Genomic DNA, 27,439 nt, shown 5'->3' on the forward strand with positions numbered 1-27,439 from the left:
CATCACAAACCTTACCCAAATATTATAGAACGCAAACCCAATTATTATAGAAAACCTTTTAGTTCGGGCGCCAGTGTTATAATCAATAACTTTCTGCTGTTCTGATATATGAATTGTGGTTCCAACCGCTCCACAGAAGACATCATAAACCTTTCGAAGGTGCTAGACCAATTATTATACAAACCCTTTTAGTTCGGGCGCCAGAGTTAGAGTCAATATCTGCTCCAGGGAGGATATCTTACAACCTTAACCGCCTAATTATTTTCCACAACCTTTTAGTTCGGGCGCCAGTATTAGAGTCAATAGGTTTTTGCTGTTCTGATATATGAAATGTAGTTCCAACTGCTCCAAGGAGGATCATCACAGAAGCTTTTCCTTCGAAGGTAGTAGCCTAATTGTTATCCACAACCTTTTATTTCGGGCGCCAGTGCTAGAGTCTATAGGTTTTTGCTGTTCTGATATATGAAATGTAGTTCCAACTGCTCCACATAGGACATCACAAACCTTTCGAAGGTGCTAATCCAATTATTATACAAACCCTTTTAGTTCGGGCGCCAGAGTTAGAGTCAATAACTGCTCCAGGGAGGATATCTTACAAGCTTTTCCGCCTAATTATTTTCCACAACCTTTCAGTTCGGGCGCCAGTATTAGAGTCAATAGGTTTTTGCTGTTCTGATATATGAAATGTAGTTCCAACTGCTCCAAGGAGGATCATCACAGAAGGCTTTCCTTCGAAGGTAGTAGCCTAATTGTTATCCACAACCTTTTATTTCGGGCGCCAGTGCTAGAGTCTATAGGTTTTTGCTGTTCTGATATATGAAATGTAGTTCCAACTGCTCCACATAGGACATCACAAACCTTTCGAAGGTGCTAATCCAATTATTATACAAACCCTTTTAGTTCGGGCGCCAGAGTTAGAGTCCATAACTGCTCCAGGGAGGATATCTTACAAGCTTTTCCGCCTAATTATTTTCCACAACCTTTCAGTTCGGGCACCAGTATTAGAGTCAATAGGTTTTTGCTGTTCTGATATATGAAATGTAGTTCCAACTGCTCCCCATAGGACATCACAAACCTTTCGAAGGTGCTAGCACAATTATTATAGAAACCCTTTTAGTTCGGGCGCCAGTGTTATAGTCAATAACTTTCTGCTGTTCTGATATATGAAATGTGGTTCCAACCGCTCCACAGAAGACATCACAAACCTTTCGAAGGTGCTAATCCAATTATTATACAAACCCTTTTAGTTCGGGCGCCAGAGTTAGAGTCAATAACTGCTCCAGGGAGGATATCTTACAAGCTTTTCCGCCTAATTATTTTCCACAACCTTTTAGTTCTGGCACCAGTATTAGAGTCAATAGGTTTTTGCTGTTCTGATATATGAAATATAGTTCCATCTGCTCCAAGGAGGATCATCACAGAAGCTTTTCCTTCGAAGGTAGTAGCCTAATTGTTATCCACAACCTTTTATTTCGGGCGCCAGTGCTAGAGTCTATAGGTTTTTGCTGTTCTGATGTATGAAATGTAGTTCGAACTGCTCCACATAGGACATCATAAACCTTTCGAAGGTGCTAGCCCAATTATTATAGAAACACTTTTAGTTCGGGCGCCAGTCTTATAGTCAATAACTTTCTGCTGTTCTGATATATGAAATGTGGTTCCAACCGCTCCAGAGAAGACATCACAAACCTTTCGAAGGTGCTAATCCAATTATTATACAAACCCTTTTCGTTCGGGCGCCAGAGTTAGAGTCAATAACTGCTCCAGGGAGGATATCTTACAACCTTTTCCGCCTAATTATTTTCCACAACCTTTTAGTTCTGGCGCCAGTATTAGAGTCAATAGGTTTTTGCTGTTCTGATATATGAAATGTAGTTCCAACTGCTCCAAGGAGGATCATCACAGAAGCTTTTCCTTCGAAGGTAGTAGCCTAATTGTTATCCACAACCTTTTATTTCGGGCGCCAGTGCTAGAGTATATAGGTTTTTGCTGTTCTGATATATGAATATAGTTCAAACTGCTCCACATAGGACATCACAAAACTTTCGAAGGTGCTAGCCCAATTATTATACAAACACTTTTAGTTCGGGAGCCAGAGTTAGTGTCAATAACTGCTCCAGGGAGGATATCTTACAACCTTTTCCACCTAATTATTTTCCACAACCTTTTAGTTCGGGCGCCAGTATTAGAGTCAATAGGTTTTTGCTGTTCTGATATATGAAATGTAGTTCCAACTGCTCCAAGGAGGATCATCACAGAAGCTTTTCCTTCAAAGGTAGTAGCCTAATTGTTATCCACAACCTTTTATTTCGGGCGCCAGTGCAGGAGTCTATAGGTTTTTGCTGTTCTGATATATGAAATGTAGTTCCAACTGCTCCACATAGGACATCATAAACCTTTCGAAGGTGCTAGCCCAATTATTATAGAAACCCTTTTAGTTCGGGCGCCAGTGTTATAGTCAATAACTTTCTGCTGTTCTGATATATGAAATGTGGTTGCAACCGCTCCACAGAAGACATCACAAACTTTACCAAAATATTATAGAATACAAACCCAATTATTATAGAAACCCTTTTAGTTCGGGCGCCAGTGTTATAGTCAATAACTTTCTGCTGTTCTGATATATGAAATGTGGTTCCAACCGTTACAGAGAAGACATCACAAACCTTTCGAAGGTGCTAGCCCAATTATTATACAAAAACTTTTAGTTCGGGCGCCAGAGTTAGAGTCAATAACTGCTCCAGGGAGGATATGTTACAACCTTAACCGCCTAATTATTTACACAACCTTTTAGTTCGGGCACCAGTATTAGAGTCAATAGGTTTTTGCTGTTCTGATATATGAAATGTAGTTCCAACTGCTCCAAGGAGGATCATCACAGAAGCTTTTCCTTCGAAGGTTGTAGCTTAATTGTTATCCGCAACCTTTTATTTCGGGCGCCAGTGCTAGAGTCTATAGGTTTTTGCTGTTCTGTTATATGAAATGTAGTTCCAACTGCTCCACATAGGACATCACAAAACTTTCGAATGTGCTAGCCTAATTATACAAACCCTTTTAGTTCAGCGCCAGAGTTAGAGTCAATAACTGCTCCAGGGAGGATATCTTACAACCTTTTAGTTCGGGCGCCAGTATTAGAGTCAATAGGTTTTTGCTGTTCTGATATATGAAATGTAGTTCCAACTGCTCCAAGGAGGATCATCACAGAAGCTTTTCCTTCGAAGGTAGTAGCCTAATTGTTATCCACAACCTTTTATTTCGGGCGCCAGTGCTAGAGTCTATAGGTTTTTGCTGTTCTGATATATGAAATGTAGTTCCAACTGCTCCACATAGGACATCACAAACCTTTCGAAGGTGCTAATCCAATTATTATACAAACCCTTTTAGTTCGGGCGCCAGAGTTAGAGTCAATAACTGCTCCAGGGAGGATATCTTACAAGCTTTTCCGCCTAATTATTTTCCACAACCTTTCAGTTCGGGCGCCAGTATTAGAGTCAATAGGTTTTTGCTGTTCTGATATATGAAATGTAGTTCCAACTGCTCCAAGGAGGATCATCACAGAAGGTTTTCCTTCGAAGGTAGTAGCCTAATTGTTATCCACAACCTTTTATTTCGGGCGCCAGTGCTAGAGTCTATAGGTTTTTGCTGTTCTGATATATGAAATGTAGTTCCAACTGCTCCACATAGGACATCACAAACCTTTCGAAGGTGCTAATCCAATTATTATACAAACCCTTTTAGTTCGGGCGCCAGAGTTAGTGTCAATAACTGCTCCAGGGAGGATATCTTACAACCTTTGCCACTTAATTATTTTCCACAACCTTTTAGTTCGGGCGCCAGTATTAGAGTCAATAGGTTTTTGCTGTTCTGATATATGAAATGTAGTTCCAACTGCTCCAAGGAGGATCATCACAGAAGCTTTTCCTTCAAAGGTAGTAGCCTAATTGTTATCCACAACCTTTTATTTCGGGCGCCAGTGCAGGAGTCTATAGGTTTTTGCTGTTCTGATATATGAAATGTAGTTCCAACTGCTCCACATAGGACATCATAAACTTTTCGAAGGTGCTAGCCCAATTATTATAGAAACCCTTTTAGTTCGGGCGCCAGTGTTATAGTCAATAACTTTCTGCTGTTCTGATATATGAAATGTGGTTGCAACCGCTCCACAGAAGACATCACAAACCTTACCCAAATATTATAGAATACAAACCCAATTATTATAGAAACCCTTTTAGTTCGGGCGCCAGTGTTATAGTCAATAACTTTCTGCTGTTCTGATATATGAAATGTGGTTCCAACCGCTACAGAGAAGACATCACAAACCTTTCGAAGGTGCTAGCCCAATTATTATACAAACCCTTTTAGTTCGGGCGCCAGAGTTAGAGTCAATAACTGCTCCAGGGAGGATATGTTACAACCTTAACCGCCTAATTATTTACACAATCTTTTAGTTCGGGCACCAGTATTAGAGTCAATAGGTTTTTGCTGTTCTGATATATGAAATGTAGTTCCAACTGCTCCAAGGAGGATCATCACAGAAGCTTTTCCTTCGAAGGTTTTAGCTTAATTGTTATCCGCAACCTTTTATTTCGGGCGCCAGTGCTAGAGTCTATAGGTTTTTGCTGTTCTGTTATATGAAATGTAGTTCCAACTGCTCCACATAGGTCATCACAAAACTTTCGAATGTGCTAGCCTAATTATACAAACCCTTTTAGTTCAGCGCCAGAGTTAGAGTCAATAACTGCTCCAGGGAGGATATCTTACAACCTTTTCCGCCTAATTATTTTCCACAACCTTTTAGTTCGGGCGCCAGTATTAGAGTCAATAGGTTTTTGCTGTTCTGATATATGAAATGTAGTTCCAACTGCTCCAAGGAGGATCATCACAGAAGCTTTTCCTTCGAAGGTAGTAGCCTAATTGTTATCCACAACCTTTTATTTCGGGCGCCAGTGCTAGAGTCTATAGGTTTTTGCTGTTCTGATATATGAAATGTAGTTCCAACTGCTCCACATAGGACATCACAAACCTTTCGAAGGTGCTAATCCAATTATTATACAAACCCTTTTAGTTCGGGCGCCAGAGTTAGAGTCAATAACTGCTCCAGGGAGGATATCTTACAAGCTTTCCGCCTAATTATTTTCCACAACCTTTCAGTTCGGGCGCCAGTATTAGAGTCAATAGGTTTTTGCTGTTCTGATATATGAAATGTAGTTCCTACTGCTCCAAGGAGGATCATCACAGAAGCTTTTCCTTCGAAGGTAGTAGCCTAATTGTTATCCGCAACCTTTTATTTCGGGCGCCAGTGCTAGAGTCTATAGGTTTTTGCTGTTCTGATATATGAAATGTAGTTCCAACTGCTCCACATAGGACATCACAAACCTTTCGAAGGAGCTAGCCCAATTATTATAGAAACCCTTTTAGTTCGGGCGCCAGTGTTATAGTCAATAACTTTCTGCTGTTCTGATATATGAAATGTGGTTCCAACCGCTCCAGAGAAGACATCACAAACCTTACCCAAATATTATAGAACATAAACCCAATTATTATAGAAACCCTTTTAGTTCGGGCGCCAGTGTTATAGTCAATAAATTTCTGCTGTTCTGATATATGAAATGTGGTTCCAACCGCTCCACAGAAGACATCACAAACCTTTCGAAGTTGCTAATCCAATTATTATACAAACCCTTTTAGTTCGGGCGCCAGAGTTAGAGTCAATAACTGCTCCAGGGTGGATATCTTACAACCTTTTCCGCCTAATTATTTTCCACAACCTTTTATTTCGGGCGCCAGTATTACAGTCAATAGGTTTTTCCTGTTCGGATATATGAAATGTAGTTCCAACTGCTCCAAGGAGGATCAACACAGAAGCTTTTCCTTCGAAGGTAGTAGCCTAATTGTTATCCACAACCTTTTATTTCGGGCGCCAGTGTTAGAGTCTATAGGTTTTTGCTGTTCTGATATATGAAATGTAGTTCCAACTGCTCCACATAGGACATCACAAACTTTTCGAAGGTGCTGGCCCAATTATGATAGAAACACTTTTAGTTCGGGCGCCAGTGTTATAGTCAATAACTTTCTGCTGCTCTGATATATGAAATGTGGTTGCAACCGCTCCACAGAAGACATCACAAACCTTACCCAAATATTATAGAACACAAACCCAATTATTATAGAAAACCTTTTAGTTCGGGCGCCAGTGTTATAATCAATAACTTTCTGCTGTTCTGATATATGAAATGTGGTTCCAACCGCTCCACAGAAGACATCACAAACATTTCGAAGGTGCTAGACCAATTATTATACAAACCCTTTTATTTCGGGCTCCTGAGTTAGAGTCAATATCTGCTCCAGGGAGGATATCTTACAACCTTAACCGCCTAATTATTTTCCACAACCTTTTAGTTCGGGCGCCAGTATTAGAGTCAATAGGTTTTTGCTGTTCTGATATATGAAAGGTAGTTCCAACTGCTTCAAGGAGGATCATCACAGAAGCTTTTCCTTCGAAGGTAGTAGCATAATTGTTATCCACAACCTTTTATTTCGGGCGCCAGTGCTAGAGTCTATAGGTTTTTGCTGTTCTGATATATGAAATGTAGTTCCAACTGCTCCACATAGGACATCACAAACCTTTCGAAGGTGCTAATCCAATTATTATACAAACCCTTTTAGTTCGGGCGCCAGAGTTAGAGTCAATAACTGCTCCAGGGAGGATATCTTACAAGCTTCTCCGCCTAATTATTTTCCACAACCTTTCAGTTCGGGCGCCAGTATTAGAGTCAATAGGTTTTTGCTGTTCTGATATATGAAATGTAGTTCCAACTGCTCCCCATAGGACATCACAAACCTTTCGAAGGTGCTAGCACAATTATTATAGAAACCCTTTCAGTTCGGGCGCCAGTGTTATAGTCAATAACTTTCTGCTGTTCTGATATATGAAATGTGGTTCCAACCGCTCCAGAGAAGACATCACAAACCTTTCGAAGGTGCTAATCCAATTATTATACAAACCCTTTTAGTTCGGGCGCCAGAGTTAGAGTCAATATCTGCTCCAAGGAGGATATCTTACAATCTTTTCCGCCTAATTATTTTCCAGAACCTTTTAGTTCGGGAGCAAGTATTAGAGTCAATAGGTTTTTGCTGTTCTGATATATGAAATGTAGTTCCTACTGCTCCAAGGAGGATCATCACAGAAGCTTTTCCTTCGAAGGTAGTAGCCTAATTGTTATCCGCAACCTTTTATTTCGGGCGCCAGTGCTAGAGTCTATAGGTTTTTGCTGTTCTGATATATGAAATGTAGTTCCAACTGCTCCACATAGGACATCACAAACCTTTCGAAGGTGCTAGCCCAATTATTATACAAAACCTTTTATTTCGGGCGCCAGAGTTAGAGTCAATAACTGCTCCAGGGAGGATATATTACAACCTTTTCCGCCTAATTATTTGCCACAACCTTTTATTTCTGGCGCCAGTATTAGAGTCAATAGGTTTTTGCTGTTCTGATATATGAAATGTAGTTCCAATACCTCCACATAGGACATCACAAACCTTTCGAAGGTGCTAGCACAATTATTATAGAAACCCTTTTAGTTCGGGCGCCAGTGTTTTAGTCAATAATTCTGCTGTTCTGATATATGAAATGTGGTTCCAACCGCTCCAGAGAAGACATCACAAACCTTAGCCAAATATTATAGAACACAAACCCAATTATTATAGAAACCCTTTTAGTTCGGGCGCCAGTGTTATAGTCAATAACTTTCTGCTGTTCTGATATATGAAATGTGGTTCCAACCGCTCCAGAGAAGACATCACAAACATTTCGAAGGTGCTAGCCCAAATATTATACAAACCCTTTTAGTTCGGGCGCCAGAGTTAAAGTCAATAACTGCTCCAGGGAGGATATCTTACAACCTTAACCGCCTAATTATTTTCCACAACCTTTTAGTTCGGGCGCCAGCATTAGAGTCAATAGGTTTTTGCTGTTCTGATATATGAAATATAGTTCCATCTTCTCCAAGGAGGATCATCACAGAAGCTTTTCCTTCGAAGGTAGTAGCCTAATTGTTATCCACAACCTTTTATTTCGGGCGTCAGTGCTAGAGTCTATAGGTTTTTGCTGTTCTGATATATGAAATGTAGTTCCAACTGCTCCACATAGGACATCATAAACCTTTCGAAGGTGCTAGCCCAATTATTATAGAAACCCTTTTAGTTCGGGCGCCAGTGTTATAGTCAATATCTTTTTGCTGTTCTGATATATGAAATGTGGTTGCAACCGCTCCACAGAAGACATCACAAACCTTACCCAAATATTATAGAATACAAACCCAATTATTATAGAAACCCTTTTAGTTCGGGCGCCAGTGTTATAGTCAATAACTTTCTGCTGTTCTGATATATGAAATGTGGTTCCAACCGCTACAGAGAAGACATCACAAACCTTTCGAAGGTGCTAGCCCAATTATTATACAAACCCTTTTAGTTCGGGCGCCAGAGTTAGAGTCAATAACTGCTCCAGGGAGGATATCTTACAAGCTTTTCCGCCTAATTATTTTCCACAACCTTTTAGTTCTGGCACCAGTATTAGAGTTAATAGGTTTTTGCTGTTCTGATATATGAAATATAGTTCCATCTTCTCCAAGGAGGATCATCACAGAAGCTTTTCCTTCGAAGGTAGTAGCCTAATTGTTATCCACAACCTTTTATTTCGGGCGTCAGTGCTAGAGTCTATAGGTTTTTGCTGTTCTGATATATGAAATGTAGTTCCAACTGCTCCACATAGGACATCATAAACCTTTCGAAGGTGCTAGCCCAATTATTATAGAAACCCTTTTAGTTCGGGCGCCAGTGTTATAGTCAATATCTTTTTGCTGTTCTGATATATGAAATGTGGTTGCAACCGCTCCACAGAAGACATCACAAACCTTACCCAAATATTATAGAATACAAACCCAATTATTATAGAAACCCTTTTAGTTCGGGCGCCAGTGTTATAGTCAATAATTCTGCTGTTCTGATATATGAAATGTGGTTCCAACCGCTCCACAGAAGACATCACAAACCTTTCGAAGGTGCTAATCCAATTATTATACAAACCCTTTTAGTTCGGGCCTCAGAGTTAGAGTCAATAACTGCTCCAGGGAGGATATCTTACAAGCTTTTCCGCCTAATTATTTTCCACAACCTTTTAGTTCTGGCACCAGTATTAGAGTTAATAGGTTTTTGCTGTTCTGATATATGAAATATAGTTCCATCTTCTCCAAGGAGGATCATCACAGAAGCTTTTCCTTCGAAGGTAGTAGCCTAATTGTTATCCACAACCTTTTATTTCGGGCGTCAGTGCTAGAGTCTATAGGTTTTTGCTGTTCTGATATATGAAATGTAGTTCCAACTGCTCCACATAGGACATCATAAACCTTTCGAAGGTGCTAGCCCAATTATTATAGAAACCCTTTTAGTTCGGGCGCCAGTGTTATAGTCAATATCTTTTTGCTGTTCTTATATATGAAATGTGGTTGCAACCGCTCCACAGAAGACATCACAAACCTTACCCAAATATTATAGAATACAAACCCAATTATTATAGAAACCCTTTTAGTTCGGGCGCCAGTGTTATAGTCAATAACTTTCTGCTGTTCTGATATATGAAATGTGGTTCCAACCGCTACAGAGAAGACATCACAAACCTTTCGAAGGTGCTAGCCCAATTATTATACAAACCCTTTTAGTTCGGGCGCCAGAGTTAGAGTCAATAACTGCTCCAGGGAGGATATCTTACAACCTTAACCGCCTAATTATTTACACAACCTTTTAGTTCGGGCACCAGTATTAGAGTCAATAGGTTTTTGCTGTTCTGATATATGAAATGTAGTTCCAACTGCTCCAAGGAGGATCATCACAGAAGCTTTTCCTTCGAAGGTAGTAGCTTAATTGTTATCCGCAACCTTTTATTTCCGGCGCCAGTGCCAGAGTCTATAGGTTTTTGCTGTTCTGATATATGAAATGTAGTTCCAACTGCTCCACATAGGACATCACAAACCTTTCGAAGGTGCTAATCCAATTATTATACAAACCCTTTTAGTTCGGGCGCCAGAGTTAGAGTCAATAACTGCTCCAGGGAGGATATCTTACAAGCTTTTCCGCCTAATTATTTTCCACAACCTTTCAGTTCGGGCGCCAGTATTAGAGTCAATAGGTTTTTGCTGTTCTGATATATGAAATGTAGTTCCAACTGCTCCAAGGAGGATCATCACAGAAGGTTTTCCTTCGAAGGTAGTAGCCTAATTGTTATCCACAACCTTTTATTTCGGGCGCCAGTGCTAGAGTCTATAGGTTTTTGCTGTTCTGATATATGAAATGTAGTTCCAACTGCTCCACATAGCACATCACAAACCTTTCGAAGGTGCTAATCCAATTATTATACAAACCCTTTTAGTTCGGGCGCCAGAGTAAGAGTCAATAACTGCTCCAGGGAGGATATCTTACAAGCTTTTCCGCCTAATTATTTTCCACAACCTTTCAGTTCGGGCGCCAGTATTAGAGTCAATAGGTTTTTGCTGTTCTGATATATGAAATGTAGTTCCAACTGCTCCCCATAGGACATCACAAACCTTTCGAAGGTGCTAGCACAATTATTATAGAAACCCTTTTAGTTCGGGCGCCAGTGTTGTAGTCAATAACTTTCTGCTGTTCTGATATATGAAATGTGGTTCCAACCGCTCCAGAGAAGACATCACAAACCTTTCGAAGGTACTAATCCAATTATTATACACACCCTTTTAGTTCGGGCGCCAGAGTTAGAGTCAATATCTGCTCCAAGGAGGATATTTTACAGCCTTTTCCGCCTAATTATTTTCCAGAACCTTTTAGTTCGGGAGCAAGTATTAGAGTCAATAGGTTTTTGCTGTTCTGATATATGAAATGTAGTTCCTACTGCTCCAAGGAGGATCATCACAGAAGCTTTGCCTTCGAAGGTAGTAGCCTAATTGTTATCCGCAACCTTTTATTTCGGGCCCCAGTGCTAGAGTCTATAGGTTTTTGCTGTTCTGATATATGAAATGTAGTTCGAACTGCTCCACATAGGACATCATAAACCTTTCGAAGGTGCTAGCCCAATTATTATAGAAACCCTTTTAGTTCGGGCGCCAGTGTTATAGTCAATAACTTTCTGCTGTTCTGATATATGAAATGTGGTTCCAACCGCTCCAGAGAAGACATCACAAACCTTTCGAAGGTGCTAATCCAATTATTATACAAACCCTTTTAGTTCGGGCTCCAGAGTTAGAGTCAATAACTGCTCCAGGGAGGATATCTTACAAGCTTTTACGCCTAATTATTTTCCACAACCTTTTAGTTCTGGCACCAGTATTAGAGTCAATAGGTTTTTGCTGTTCTGATATATGAAATATAGTTCCATCTGCTCCAAGGAGGATCATCACAGAAGCTTTTCCTTCGAAGGTAGTAGCCTAATTGTTATCCACAACCTTTTATTTCGGGCGCCAGTGCTAGAGTCTATAGGTTTTTGCTGTTCTGATATATGAAATGTACTTCCAACTGCTCCACATAGGACATCATAAACCTTTCGAAGGTGCTAGCCCAATTATTATAGAAACCCTTTTAGTTCGGGCGCCAGTGTTATAGTCAATAACTTTTTGCTGTTCTGATATATGAAATGTGGTTGCAACCGCTCCACAGAAGACATCACAAAACGTACCCAAATATTATAGAATACAAACCCAATTATTATAGAAACCCTTTTAGTTCGGGCGCCAGTGTTATAGTCAATAACTTTCTGCTGTTCTGATATATGAAATGTGGTTCCAACCGCTACAGAGACGACATCACAAACCTTTCGAAGGTGCTAGCCCAATTATTATACAAACCCTTTTAGTTCGGGCGCCAGAGTTAGAGTCAATAACTGCTCCAGGGAGGATATCTTACAACCTTAACCGCCTAATTATTTACACAACCTTTTAGTTCGGGCACCAGTATTAGAGTCAATAGGTTTTTGCTGTTCTGATATATGAAATGTAGTTCCAACTGCTCCAAGGAGGATCATCACAGAAGCTTTTCCTTCGAAGGTAGTAGCTTAATTGTTATCCGCAACGTTTTATTTCGGGCGCCAGTGCTAGAGTCTATAGGTTTTTGCTGTTCTGTTATATGAAAAGTAGTTCCAACTGCTCCACATAGGACATCACAAAACTTTCGAATGTGCTAGCCTAATTATACAAACCCTTTTAGTTCAGCGCCAGAGTTAGAGTCAATAACTGCTCCAGGGAGGATATCTTACAACCTTTTCCGCCTAATTATTTTCCACAACCTTTTAGTTCGGGCGCCAGTATTAGAGTCAATAGGTTTTTGCTGTTCTGATATATGAAATGTAGTTCCAACTGCTCCAAGGAGGATCATCACAGAAGCTTTTCCTTCGAAGGTAGTAGCCTAATTGTTATCCACAACCTTTTATTTCGGGCGCCAGTGCTAGAGTCTATAGGTTTTTGCTGTTCTGATATATGAAATGTAGTTCCAACTGCTCGACATAGGACATCACAAACTTTTCGAAGGTGCTGGCCCAATTATGATAGAAACACTTTTAGTTCGGGCGCCAGTGTTATAGTCAATAACTTTCTGCTGCTCTGATATATGAAATGTGGTTGCAACCGCTCCACAGAAGACATCACAAACCTTACCCAAATATTATAGAACACAAACCCAATTATTATAGAAAACATTTTAGTTCGGGCGCCAGTGTTATAATCAACAACTTTCTGCTGTTCTGATATATGAAATGTGGTTCCAACCGCTCCACAGAAGACATCACAAACCTTTCGAAGGTGCTAGACCAATTATTATACAAACCCTTTTAGTTCGGGCGCCAGAGTTAGAGTCAATATCTGCTCCAGGGAGGATATCTTACAACCTTAACCGCCTAATTATTTTCCACAACCTTTTAGTTCGGGCGCCAGTATTAGAGTCAATATTTTTTTGCTGTTCTGATATATGAAATGTAGTTCCAACTGCTCCAAGGAGGATCATCACAGAAGCTTTTCCTTCGAAGGTAGTAGCCTAATTGTTATCCACAACCTTTTATTTCGGGCGCCAGTGCTAGAGTCTATAGGTTTTTGCTGTTCTGATATATGAAATGTAGTTCCAACTGCTCCACATAGGACATCACAAACCTTTCGAAGGTGCTAATCCAATTATTATACAAACCCTTTTAGTTCGGGCGCCAGTGTTATAGTCAATAACTTTTTGCTGTTCTGATATATGAAATGTGGTTGCAACCGCTCCAGAGAAGACATCACAAACCTTTCGAAGGTGCTAATCCAATTATTATACAAACCCTTTTAGTTCGGGCGCCAGAGTTAGAGTCAATAACTGCTCCAGGGAGGATATCTTACAAGCTTTTCCGCCTAATTATTTTCCACAACCTTTTAGTTCTGGCACCAGTATTAGAGTCAATAGGTTTTTGCTGTTCTGATATATGAAATATAGTTCCATCTGCTCCAAGGACGATCATCACAGAAGCTTTTCCTTCGAAGGTAGTAGCCTAATTGTTATCCACAACCTTTTATTTCGGGCGCCAGTGCTAGAGTCTATAGGTTTTTGCTGTTCTGATATATGAAATGTAGTTCCAACTGCTCCACATAGGACATCATAAACCTTTCGAAGGTGCTAGCCCAATTATTATAGAAACCCTTTTAGTTCGGGAGCCAGTGTTATAGTCAATAACTTTTTGCTGTTCTGATATATGAAATGTGGTTGCAACCGCTCCACAGAAGACATCACAAACCTTACCCAAATATTATAGAATACAAACCCAATTATTATAGAAACCCTTTTAGTTCGGGCGCCAGTGTTATAGTCAATAACTTTCTGCTGTTCTGATATATGAAATGTGGTTCCAACCGCTACAGAGAAGACATCACAAACCTTTCGAAGGTGCTAGCCCAATTATTATACAAACCCTTTTAGTTCGGGCGCCAGAGTTAGAGTCAATAACTGCTCCAGGGAGGATATCTTACAACCTTAACCGCCTAATTATTTACACAACCTTTTAGTTCGGACACCAGTATTAGAGTCAATAGGTTTTTGCTGTTCTGATATATGAAATGTAGTTCCAACTGCTCCAAGGAGGATCATCACAGAAGCTTTTCCTTCGAAGGTAGTAGCTTAATTGTTATCCGCAACGTTTTATTTCGGGCGCCAGTGCTAGAGTCTATAGGTTTTTGCTGTTCTGTTATATGAAAAGTAGTTCCAACTGCTCCACATAGGACATCACAAAACTTTCGAATGTGCTAGCCTAATTATACAAACCCTTTTAGTTCAGCGCCAGAGATAGAGTCAATAACTGCTCCAGGGAGGATATCTTACAACCTTTTCCGCCTAATTATTTTCCACAACCTTTTAGTTCGGGCGCCAGTATTAGAGTCAATAGGTTTTTGCTGTTCTGATATATGAAATGTAGTTCCAACTGCTCCAAGGAGGATCATCACAGAAGCTTTTCCTTCGAAGGTAGTAGCCTAATTGTTATCTGCAACCTTTTATTTCGGGCGCCAGTGCTAGAGTCTATAGGTTTTTGCTGTTCTGATATATGAAATGTAGTTCCAACTGCTCGACATAGGACATCACAAACTTTTCGAAAGTGCTGGCCCAATTATGATAGAAACACTTTTAGTTCGGGCGCCAGTGTTATAGTCAATAACTTTCTGCTGCTCTGATATATGAAATGTGGTTGCAACCGCTCCACAGAAGACATCACAAACCTTACCCAAATATTATAGAACACAAACCCAATTATTATAGAAAACCTTTCAGTTCGGGCGCCAGTGTTATAGTCAATAACTTTCTGCTGTTCTGATATATGAAATGTGGTTCCAACCGCTACAGAGAAGACATCACAAACCTTTCGAAGGTGCTAGCCCAATTATTATACAAACCCTTTTAGTTCGGGCGCCAGAGTTAGAGTCAATAACTGCTCCAGGGAGGATATCTTACAACCTTAACCGCCTAATTATTTACACAACCTTTTAGTTCGGACACCAGTATTAGAGTCAATAGGTTTTTGCTGTTCTGATATATGAAATGTAGTTCCAACTGCTCCAAGGAGGATCATCACAGAAGCTTTTCCTTCGAAGGTAGTAGCTTAATTGTTATCCGCAACGTTTTATTTCGGGCGCCAGTGCTAGAGTCTATAGGTTTTTGCTGTTCTGTTATATGAAAAGTAGTTCCAACTGCTCCACATAGGACATCACAAAACTTTCGAATGTGCTAGCCTAATTATACAAACCCTTTTAGTTCAGCGCCAGAGATAGAGTCAATAACTGCTCCAGGGAGGATATCTTACAACCTTTTCCGCCTAATTATTTTCCACAACCTTTTAGTTCGGGCGCCAGTATTAGAGTCAATAGGTTTTTGCTGTTCTGATATATGAAATGTAGTTCCAACTGCTCCAAGGAGGATCATCACAGAAGCTTTTCCTTCGAAGGTAGTAGCCTAATTGTTATCTGCAACCTTTTATTTCGGGCGCCAGTGCTAGAGTCTATAGGTTTTTGCTGTTCTGATATATGAAATGTAGTTCCAACTGCTCGACATAGGACATCACAAACTTTTCGAAAGTGCTGGCCCAATTATGATAGAAACACTTTTAGTTCGGGCGCCAGTGTTATAGTCAATAACTTTCTGCTGCTCTGATATATGAAATGTGGTTGCAACCGCTCCACAGAAGACATCACAAACCTTACCCAAATATTATAGAACACAAACCCAATTATTATAGAAAACCTTTCAGTTCGGGCGCCAGTGTTATAATCAACAACTTTCTGCTGTTCTGATATATGAAATGTGGTTCCAACCGCTCCACAGAAGACATCACAAACCTTTCGAAGGTGCTAGACCAATTATTATACAAACCCTTTTAGTTCGGGCGCCAGAGTTAGAGTCAATATCTGCTCCAGGGGGGATATCTTACAACCTTAACCGCCTAATTATTTTCCACAACCTTTTAGTTCGGGCGCCAGTATTAGAGTTAATAGGTTTTTGCTGTTCTGATATATGAAATGCAGTTCCAACTGCTCCAAGGAGGATCATCACAGAAGCTTTTCCTTCGAAGGTAGTAGCCTAATTGTTATCCACAACCTTTTATTTCGGGCGCCAGTGCTAGAGTCTATAGGTTTTTGCTGTTCTGATATATGAAATGTAGTTCCAACTGCTCCACATAGGACATCACAAACCTTTCGAAGGTGCTAATCCAATTATTATACAAACCCTTTTAGTTCGGGCGCCAGAGTTTGAGTCAATAACTGCTCCAGGGAGGATATCTTACAAGCTTTTCCGCCTAATTATTTTCCACAACCTTTCAGTTCGGGCGCCAGTATTAGAGTCAATAGTTTTTTGCTGTTCTGATATATGAAATGTAGTTCCAACTGCTCCAAGGAGGATCATCACAGAAGGTTTTCCTTCGAAGGTAGTAGCCTAATTGTTATCCACAACCTTTTATTTCGGGCGCCAGTGCTAGAGTCTATAGGTTTTTGCTGTTCTGATATATGAAATGTAGTTCCAACTGCTCCACATAGGACATCACAAACCTTTCGAAGGTGCTAATCCAATTATTATACAAACCCTTTTAGTTCGGGCGCCAGAGTTAGAGTCAATAACTGCTCCAGGGAGGATATCTTACAAGCTTTTCCGCCTAATTATTTTCCACAACCTTTCAGTTCGGGCGCCAGTATTAGAGTCAATAGGTTTTTGCTGTTCTGATATATGAAATGTAGTTCCAACTGCTCCCCATAGGACATCACAAACCTTTCGAAGGTGCTAGCACAATTATTATAGAAACCCTTTTAGTTCGGGCGCCAGTGTTATAGTCAATAACTTTCTGCTGTTCTGATATATGAAATGTGGTTCCAACCGCTCCAGAGAAGATATCACAAACCTTTCGAAGGTGCTAATCCAATTATTATACAAACCCTTTTAGTTCGGGCGGCAGAGTTAGAGTCAATATCTGCTCCAAGGAGGATATCTTACAACCTTTTCCGCCTAATTATATTCCAGAACCTTTTAGTTCGGGAGCAAGTATTAGAGTCAATAGGTTTTTGCTGTTCTGATATATGAAATGTAGTTCCTACTGCTCCAAGGAGGATCATCACAGAAGCTTTTCCTTCGAGGGTAGTAGCCTAATTGTTATCCGCAACCTTTTATTTCGGGCGCCAGTGCTAGAGTCTATAGGTTTTTGCTGTTCTGATATATGAAATGTAGTTCCAACTGCTCCACATAGGACATCACAAACCTTTCGAAGGTGCTAGCCCAATTATTATAGAAACCCTTTTAGTTCGGGCGCCAGTGTTATAGTCAATAACTTTCTGCTGTTCTGATATATGAAATGTGGTTCCAACCGCTCCACAGAAAACATTACAAAACTTTCGAAGGTGCTAGCCCAATTATTATACAAAACCTTTTATTTCGGGCGCCAGAGTTAGAGTCAATAACTGCTCCAGGGAGGATATCTTACAACCTTTTCCGCCTAATTATTAGCCACAACCTTTTAGTTCTGGCGCCAGTATTAGAGTCAATAGGTTTTTGCTGTTCTGATATATGAAATGTAGTTCCAACTGCTCCAAGGAGGATCATCACAGAAGCTTTTCCTTCGAAGGTAGTAGCCTAATTGTTATCCACAACCTTTTATTTCGGGCGCCAGTGCTAGAGTCTATAGGTTTTTGCTGTTCTGATATATGAAATGTAGTTCCAACTGCTCCACATAGGACATGACAAACCTTTCGAAGGTGCTAATCCAATTATTATACAAACCCTTTTAGTTCGGGCGCAAGAGTTAGAGTCAGTAACTGCTCCAGGGAGGTTATCTTACAACCTTTTCCGCCTAATTATTTTCCACAACCTTTTAGTTCGGGCGCCAGTATTAGATTCAATAGGTTTTTGCTGTTCTGATATATGAAATGTAGCTTCAACTGCTCAAATGAGGATCCTCACAGAAGCTTTCCCTTCGAAGGTAGTAGCCTAATTGTTATCCACAACCTTTTATTTCGGGCGCCAGTGCTAGAGTCTATAGGTTTTTGCTGTTCTGATATATGAAATGTAGTTCCAACTGCTTCACATAGGACATCACAAACCTTTCGATGGTGCTAGCCCAATTATTATAGAAACCCTTTTAGTTCGGGCGCCAGTCTTATAGTCAATAACTTTCTGCTGTTCTGATATATGAAATGTGGTTCCAACCGCTCCAGAGAAGACATCACAAACCTTTCGAAGGTGCTAATCCAATTATTATACAAACCCTTTTAGTTCGGGCACCAGTGTTACAGTCAATAACTTTCTGCTGTTCTGATATATGAAATGTGGTTCCAACCGCTCCAGAGAAGACATCACAAACCTTTCGAAGGTGCTAATCCAATTATTATACAAACCCTTTTAGTTCGGGCGCCAGAGTTAGAGTCAATAACTGCTCCAGGGAGGATATCTTACAACCTTTTCCGCCTAATTATTTTCCACAACCTTTTAGTTCTGGCGCCAGTATTAGAGTCAATAGGTTTTTGCTGTTCTGATATATGAAATGTAGTTGCATCTGCTCCAAGGAGGATCATCACAGAAGCTTTTCCTTCGAAGGTAGTAGCCTAATTGTTATCCACAACCTTTTATTTCGGGCGCCAGTGCTAGAGTCTATAGGTTTTTGCTGTTCTGATATATGAAATGAAGTTCCAACTGCTCCACATAGGACATCACAAACCTTTCGAAGGTGCTAACCCAATTATTATAGAAACCCTTTTAGTTCGGCCGCCAGTGTTATAGTCAATAACTTTCTGCTGCTCTGATATATGAAATGTGGTTCCAATCGCTCCAGAGAAGACATCATAAACCTTTCGAAGGTGCTAATCCAATTATTATACAAACCCTTTTAGTTCGGGCGCCAGAGTTAGAGTCAATAACTGCTCCAGGGAGGATATCTTACAAACTTTTCCGCCTAATTAATTTCCCCAACCTTTTAGTTCGGGCGCCAGTATTAGAGTCAATTGGTTTTTGCTGTTCTGATATATGAAATGTAGTTCCAACTGATCCAAGGAGGATCATCACAGAAGCTTTTCCTTCGAAGGTAGTAGCCTAATTGTTATCCACAACCTTTTATTTCGGGCGCCAGTGCTAGAGTCTATAGGTTTTTGCTGTTCTGATATATGAAATGTAGTTCCAACCGCTCCACATAGGACATGACAAACCTTTCGAAGGTGCTAATCCAATTATTATACAAACCCTTTTAGTTCGGGCGCCAGAGTTAGAGTCAGTAACTGCTCCAGGGAGGTTATCTTACAACCTTTTCCGCCTAATTATTTTCCACAACCTTTTAGTTCGAGCGCCATTATTAGAGTCAATAGGTTTTTGCTGTTCTGATATATGAAATGTAGTTCCAACTGATCCAAGGAGGATCATCACAGAAGCTTTTCCTTCGAAGGTAGTAGCCTAATTGTTATCCACAACCTTTTATTTCGGGCGCCAGTGCTAGAGTCTATAGGTTTTTGCTGTTCTGTTATATGAAATGTAGTTCCAACTGCTCCACACAGGACATCACAAAACTTTCGAAGGTGCTAATCCAATTATTATACAAACCCTTTTAGTTCGGGTGCCAGAGTTAGAGTCAATAACTGCTCCAGGGAGGATATCTTACAAGCTTTTCCGCCTAATTATTTTCCACAACATTTTAGTTCGGGCGCTAGTATTAGAGTCAATAGGTTTTTGCTGTTCTGATATATGAAATGTAGTTCTAACTGCTCCACATAGGACATCACAAACCTTTCGAAGGTATTAATCCAATTATTATACAAACCCTTTTAGTTCGGGCGCCAGAGTTAGAGTCAATAACTGCTCCAGGGAGGATATCTTACAACCTTTCCCGCCTAATTATTTTCAAGAACCTTTTAGTTCGGGCGCAAGTATTAGAGTCATTAGGTTTTTGCTGTTCTGATATATGAAATGTAGTTCCAACTGCTCCAAGGAGGATCATCACAGAAGCTTTTCCTTCGAAGGTAGTAGCCTAATTGTTATCCACAACCTTTTATTTCAGGCGCCAGTGCTAGAGTCTATAGGTTTTTGCTGTTCTGATATATGAAATGTAGTTCCAACTGCTCCACATAGGACATGACAAACCTTTCGAAGGTGCTAATCCAATTATTATACAAACCCTTTTAGTTCGGGCGCCAGAGTTAGAGTCAGTAACTGCTCCATGGAGGTTATCTTACAACCTTTTCCGCCTAATTATTTTCCACAACCTTTTAGTTCGGGCGCCATTATTAGAGTCAATAGGATTTGCTGTTCTGATATATGAAATGTAGTTCCAACTGATCCAAGGAGGATCATCACAGAAGCTTTTCCTTCGAAGGTAGTAGCCTAATTGTTATCCACAACCTTTTATTTCGGGCGCCAGTGCTAGAGTCTATAGGTTTTTGCTGTTCTGATATATGAAATGTAGTTCCAACTGCTTCACATAGGACATCACAAACCTTTCGATGGTGCTAGCCCAATTATTATAGAAACCCTTTTAGTTCGGGCGCCAGTCTTATAGTCAATAACTTTCTGCTGTTCTGATATATGAAATGTGGTTCCAACCGCTCCAGAGAAGACATCACAAACCTTTCGAAGGTGCTAATCCAATTATTATACAAACCCTTTTAGTTCGGGCACCAGTGTTACAGTCAATAACTTTCTGCTGTTCTGATATATGAAATGTGGTTCCAACCGCTCCAGAGAAGACATCACAAACCTTTCGAAGGTGCTAATCCAATTATTATACAAACCCTTTTAGTTCGGGCGCCAGAGTTAGAGTCAATAACTGCTCCAGGGAGGATATCTTACAAGATTTTCCGCCTAATTATTTTCCACAACCTTTTAGTTCGGGCGCCAGTATTAGAGTCAATAGGTTTTTGCTGTTCTGATATATGAAATGTAGTTCCAACTGCTCCAAGGAGGATCATCACAGAAGCTTTTCCTTCGAAGGTAGTAGCCTAATTGTTATCCACAACCTTTTATTTCGGGCGCCAGTGCCAGAGTCTATAGGTTTTTGCTGTTCTGATATATGAAATGTGGTTCCAACTGCTCCACATAGGACATCACAAACCTTTCGAAGGTGCTAGCCCAATTATTATAGAGACCATTTTAGTTCGGGCGCCAGTGTTATAGTCAATAACTTTCTGCTGTTCTAATATATGAAATGTGGTTCCAACCGCTCCACAGAAGACATCACAAACCTTTCGAAGGTGCTAATCCAATTATTATACAAATCCTTTTAGTTCGGGCGCCAGAGTTAGAGTCAATAACTGCTCCAGGGAGGATATCTTACAAACTTTTCCGCCTAATTAATTTCCACAACCTTTTAGTTCGGGCGCCAGTATTAGAATCAATAGGTTTTTGCTGTTCTGATATATGAAATGTAGCTTCAACTGCTCAAATGAGGATCATCACAGAAGCTTTTCCTTCGAAGGTAGTAGCCTAATTGTTATCCACAACCTTTTATTTCGGGCGCCAGTGCTAGAGTCTATAGGTTTTTGCTGTTCTGATATATGAAATGTAGTTCCAACTGCTCCACATAGGACATCACAAACCTTTCGAAGGTGCTAGCCCAATTATTATATAAACCATTTTAGTTCGGGCGCCAGTGTTATAGTCAATAACTTTCTGCTGTTCTGATATATGAAATGTGGTTCCAACCGCTCCACAGAAGACATCACAAACCTTTCGAAGGTGCTAATCCAATTATTATACAAACCCTTTTAGTTCGGGCGCCAGAGTTAGAGTCAATAACTGCTCCAGGGAGGATATCTTACAACCTTTTCCGCCTAATTATTTTCCACAACCTTTTAGTTCTGGCGCCAGTATTAGAGTCAATAGGTTTTTGCTGTTCTGATGTATGAAATGTAGTTGCATCTGCTCCAAGGAGGATCATCACAGAAGCTTTTCCTTCGAAGGTAGTAGCCTAATTGTTATCCACAACCTTTTATTTCGGGCGCCAGTGCTAGAGTCTATAGGTTTTTGCTGTTCTGATATATGAAATGAAGTTCCAACTGCTCCACATAGGACATCACAAACCTTTCGAAGGTGCTAACCCAATTATTATAGAAACCCTTTTAGTTCGGCCGCCAGTGTTATAGTCAATAACTTTCTGCTGCTCTGATATATGAAATGTGGTTCCAATCGCTCCAGAGAAGACATCACAAACCTTTCGAAGGTGCTAATCCAATTATTATACAAACCCTTTTAGTTCGGGCGCCAGAGTTAGAGTCAATAACTGCTCCAGGGAGGATATCTTACAAACTTTTCCGCCTAATTAATTTCCCCAACCTTTTAGTTCGGGCGCCAGTATTAGAGTCAATTGGTTTTTGCTGTTCTGATATATGAAATGTAGTTCCAACTGATCCAAGGAGGATCATCACAGAAGCTTTTCCTTCGAAGGTAGTAGCCTAATTGTTATCCACAACCTTTTATTTCGGGCGCCAGTGCTAGAGTCTATAGGTTTTTGCTGTTCTGATATATGAAATGTAGTTCCAACCGCTCCACATAGGACATGACAAACCTTTCGAAGGTGCTAATCCAATTATTATACAAACCCTTTTAGTTCGGGCGCCAGAGTTAGAGTCAGTAACTGCTCCAGGGAGGTTATCTTACAACCTTTTCCGCCTAATTATTTTCCACAACCTTTTAGTTCGAGCGCCATTATTAGAGTCAATAGGTTTTTGCTGTTCTGATATATGAAATGTAGTTCCAACTGATCCAAGGAGGATCATCACAGAAGCTTTTCCTTCGAAGGTAGTAGCCTAATTGTTATCCACAACCTTTTATTTCGGGCGCCAGTGCTAGAGTCTATAGGTTTTTGCTGTTCTGTTATATGAAATGTAGTTCCAACTGCTCCACACAGGACATCACAAAACTTTCGAAGGTGCTAATCCAATTATTATACAAACCCTTTTAGTTCGGGTGCCAGAGTTAGAGTCAATAACTGCTCCAGGGAGGATATCTTACAAGCTTTTCCGCCTAATTATTTTCCACAACATTTTAGTTCGGGCGCTAGTATTAGAGTCAATAGGTTTTTGCTGTTCTGATATATGAAATGTAGTTCTAACTGCTCCACATAGGACATCACAAACCTTTCGAAGGTATTAATCCAATTATTATACAAACCCTTTTAGTTCGGGCGCCAGAGTTAGAGTCAATAACTGCTCCAGGGAGGATATCTTACAACCTTTCCCGCCTAATTATTTTCAAGAACCTTTTAGTTCGGGCGCAAGTATTAGAGTCATTAGGTTTTTGCTGTTCTGATATATGAAATGTAGTTCCAACTGCTCCAAGGAGGATCATCACAGAAGCTTTTCCTTCGAAGGTAGTAGCCTAATTGTTATCCACAACCTTTTATTTCAGGCGCCAGTGCTAGAGTCTATAGGTTTTTGCTGTTCTGATATATGAAATGTAGTTCCAACTGCTCCACATAGGACATGACAAACCTTTCGAAGGTGCTAATCCAATTATTATACAAACCCTTTTAGTTCGGGCGCCAGAGTTAGAGTCAGTAACTGCTCCATGGAGGTTATCTTACAACCTTTTCCGCCTAATTATTTTCCACAACCTTTTAGTTCGGGCGCCATTATTAGAGTCAATAGGTTTTTGCTGTTCTGATATATGAAATGTAGTTCCAACTGATCCAAGGAGGATCATCACAGAAGCTTTTCCTTCGAAGGTAGTAGCCTAATTGTTATCCACAACCTTTTATTTCGGGCGCCAGTGCTAGAGTCTATAGGTTTTTGCTGTTCTGATATATGAAATGTAGTTCCAACTGCTTCACATAGGACATCACAAACCTTTCGATGGTGCTAGCCCAATTATTATAGAAACCCTTTTAGTTCGGGCGCCAGTCTTATAGTCAATAACTTTCTGCTGTTCTGATATATGAAATGTGGTTCCAACCGCTCCAGAGAAGACATCACAAACCTTTCGAAGGTGCTAATCCAATTATTATACAAACCCTTTTAGTTCGGGCACCAGTGTTACAGTCAATAACTTTCTGCTGTTCTGATATATGAAATGTGGTTCCAACCGCTCCAGAGAAGACATCACAAACCTTTCGAAGGTGCTAATCCAATTATTATACAAACCCTTTTAGTTCGGGCGCCAGAGTTAGAGTCAATAACTGCTCCAGGGAGGATATCTTACAAGATTTTCCGCCTAATTATTTTCCACAACCTTTTAGTTCGGGCGCCAGTATTAGAGTCAATAGGTTTTTGCTGTTCTGATATATGAAATGTAGTTCCAACTGCTCCAAGGAGGATCATCACAGAAGCTTTTCCTTCGAAGGTAGTAGCCTAATTGTTATCCACAACCTTTTATTTCGGGCGCCAGTGCCAGAGTCTATAGGTTTTTGCTGTTCTGATATATGAAATGTGGTTCCAACTGCTCCACATAGGACATCACAAACCTTTCGAAGGTGCTAGCCCAATTATTATAGAGACCATTTTAGTTCGGGCGCCAGTGTTATAGTCAATAACTTTCTGCTGTTCTAATATATGAAATGTGGTTCCAACCGCTCCACAGAAGACATCACAAACCTTTCGAAGGTGCTAATCCAATTATTATACAAATCCTTTTAGTTCGGGCGCCAGAGTTAGAGTCAATAACTGCTCCAGGGAGGATATCTTACAAACTTTTCCGCCTAATTAATTTCCACAACCTTTTAGTTCGGGCGCCAGTATTAGAATCAATAGGTTTTTGCTGTTCTGATATATGAAATGTAGCTTCAACTGCTCAAATGAGGATCATCACAGAAGCTTTTCCTTCGAAGGTAGTAGCCTAATTGTTATCCACAACCTTTTATTTCGGGCGCCAGTGCTAGAGTCTATAGGTTTTTGCTGTTCTGATATATGAAATGTAGTTCCAACTGCTCCACATAGGACATCACAAACCTTTCGAAGGTGCTAGCCCAATTATTATATAAACCATTTTAGTTCGGGCGCCAGTGTTATAGTCAATAACTTTCTGCTGTTCTGATATATGAAATGTGGTTCCAACCGCTCCACAGAAGACATCACAAACCTTTCGAAGGTGCTAATCCAATTATTATACAAACCCTTTTAGTTCGGGCGCCAGAGTTAGAGTCAATAACTGCTCCAGGGAGGATATCTTACAACCTTTTCCGCCTAATTATTTTCCACAACCTTTTAGTTCTGGCGCCAGTATTAGAGTCAATAGGTTTTTGCTGTTCTGATATATGAAATGTAGTTGCATCTGCTCCAAGGAGGATCATCACAGAAGCTTTTCCTTCGAAGGTAGTAGCCTAATTGTTATCCACAACCTTTTATTTCGGGCGCCAGTGCTAGAGTCTATAGGTTTTTGCTGTTCTGATATATGAAATGAAGTTCCAACTGCTCCACATAGGACATCACAAACCTTTCGAAGGTGCTAACCCAATTATTATAGAAACCCTTTTAGTTCGGCCGCCAGTGTTATAGTCAATAACTTTCTGCTGCTCTGATATATGAAATGTGGTTCCAATCGCTCCAGAGAAGACATCACAAACCTTTCGAAGGTGCTAATCCAATTATTATACAAACCCTTTTAGTTCGGGCGCCAGAGTTAGAGTCAATAACTGCTCCAGGGAGGATATCTTACAAACTTTTCCGCCTAATTAATTTCCCCAACCTTTTAGTTCGGGCGCCAGTATTAGAGTCAATTGGTTTTTGCTGTTCTGATATATGAAATGTAGTTCCAACTGATCCAAGGAGGATCATCACAGAAGCTTTTCCTTCGAAATTAATTGAAATTAGCCTAATTGTTATCCACAACCTTTTATTTCGGGCGCCAGTGCTAGAGTCTATAGGTTTTTGCTGTTCTGATATATGAAATGTAGTTCCAACCGCTCCACATAGGACATGACAAACCTTTCGAAGGTGCTAATCCAATTATTATACAAACCCTTTTAGTTCGGGCGCCAGAGTTAGAGTCAGTAACTGCTCCAGGGAGGTTATCTTACAACCTTTTCCGCCTAATTATTTTCCACAACCTTTTAGTTCGAGCGCCATTATTAGAGTCAATAGGTTTTTGCTGTTCTGATATATGAAATGTAGTTCCAACTGATCCAAGGAGGATCATCACAGAAGCTTTTCCTTCGAAGGTAGTAGCCTAATTGTTATCCACAACCTTTTATTTCGGGCGCCAGTGCTAGAGTCTATAGGTTTTTGCTGTTCTGTTATATGAAATGTAGTTCCAACTGCTCCACACAGGACATCACAAAACTTTCGAAGGTGCTAATCCAATTATTATACAAACCCTTTTAGTTCGGGTGCCAGAGTTAGAGTCAATAACTGCTCCAGGGAGGATATCTTACAAGCTTTTCCGCCTAATTATTTTCCACAACATTTTAGTTCGGGCGCTAGTATTAGAGTCAATAGGTTTTTGCTGTTCTGATATATGAAATGTAGTTCTAACTGCTCCACATAGGACATCACAAACCTTTCGAAGGTATTAATCCAATTATTATACAAACCCTTTTAGTTCGGGCGCCAGAGTTAGAGTCAATAACTGCTCCAGGGAGGATATCTTACAACCTTTCCCGCCTAATTATTTTCAAGAACCTTTTAGTTCGGGCGCAAGTATTAGAGTCATTAGGTTTTTGCTGTTCTGATATATGAAATGTAGTTCCAACTGCTCCAAGGAGGATCATCACAGAAGCTTTTCCTTCGAAGGTAGTAGCCTAATTGTTATCCACAACCTTTTATTTCAGGCGCCAGTGCTAGAGTCTATAGGTTTTTGCTGTTCTGATATATGAAATGTAGTTCCAACTGCTCCACATAGGACATGACAAACCTTTCGAAGGTGCTAATCCAATTATTATACAAACCCTTTTAGTTCGGGCGCCAGAGTTAGAGTCAGTAACTGCTCCATGGAGGTTATCTTACAACCTTTTCCGCCTAATTATTTTCCACAACCTTTTAGTTCGGGCGCCATTATTAGAGTCAATAGGTTTTTGCTGTTCTGATATATGAAATGTAGTTCCAACTGATCCAAGGAGGATCATCACAGAAGCTTTTCCTTCGAAGGTAGTAGCCTAATTGTTATCCACAACCTTTTATTTCGGGCGCCAGTGCTAGAGTCTATAGGTTTTTGCTGTTCTGATATATGAAATGTGGTTCCAACTGCTCCACATAGGACATCACAAACCTTTCGAAGGTGCTAGCCCAATTATTATAGAAACCATTTTAGTTCGGGCGCCAGTGTTATAGTCAATAACTTTCTGCTGTTCTGATATATGAAATGTGGTTCCAACCGCTCCACAGAAGACATCACAAACTTTTCGAAGGTGCTAATCCAATTATTATACAAATCCTTTTAGTTCGGGCGCCAGAGTTAGAGTCAATAACTGCTCCAGGGAGGATATCTTACAAACTTTTCCGCCTAATTAATTTCCACA

This window comes from Stegodyphus dumicola, chromosome 5, assembly GCF_044657685.1.
Source record: "Stegodyphus dumicola isolate Sdum_Otavi_A_Nest chromosome 5, ASM4465768v1".
Taxonomy (NCBI): Eukaryota; Metazoa; Arthropoda; class Arachnida; order Araneae; family Eresidae; genus Stegodyphus; species Stegodyphus dumicola.